Source organism: Delphinapterus leucas, chromosome 14 (genome assembly GCF_059928025.1).
Source record: "Delphinapterus leucas isolate spDelLeu-1000000601 "Yukka" chromosome 14, BTC_Dleu_Yukka2, whole genome shotgun sequence".
Lineage (NCBI taxonomy): Eukaryota > Metazoa > Chordata > Mammalia > Artiodactyla > Monodontidae > Delphinapterus > Delphinapterus leucas.
In genome coordinates this window covers 27385958-27386495 of record NC_143142.1, presented here as the reverse complement: position 1 = coordinate 27386495, position 538 = coordinate 27385958, and positions in this window count along the sequence as shown.

Sequence of the window (538 nt, the reverse complement as noted above, 5' to 3'; positions counted from 1 at the left end):
AAGTACGCGCCGCCAGCCCCGCCCCGCGCTCGGCCCCGCCTTTTCCCGAGAGGCCCTGCCCCGCGCTTGGCCCCGCCCTCGGTCGCGCCCCACCACACCCCGAGCTCGAGCCTCGCCCTCTCCCCCGGAGGCTCCGACCCGCGAGTTCCTGAAAAGTGTGGGTCCCCTGGCAGGCCCCGCCCACCGAGCGGCGCCACGTGCGCCTGAACCCCGCCTTCTCGGCTAGTGGCCGCCCCCCCGCCCCCGAGGAGACCCCGCCTACTTGGCTGACCACCCTAGCTCCGCCTGCTCCGCTGGAGGGCCCACCCTCCCCGCCCCCGCACACCTGTACACCTGGGCGCCTCCCTGGGCGTTGAGCTGCAGGAACTCACAGCTGAGGCCGGGGCTGCGAAGAATCCGGGAAGGCCGAGCTCGATGCTGCTCCTCTCCTGTAAAGGGGCTTTGGGAAGCCCTCCGTCCTCTCCCCTTCCACCGGCCTCCCTTCACTCCTAAGGACCTTCAGGGCCTTCCCACCCTCTGTCCCTCTGCCTTGGATTCC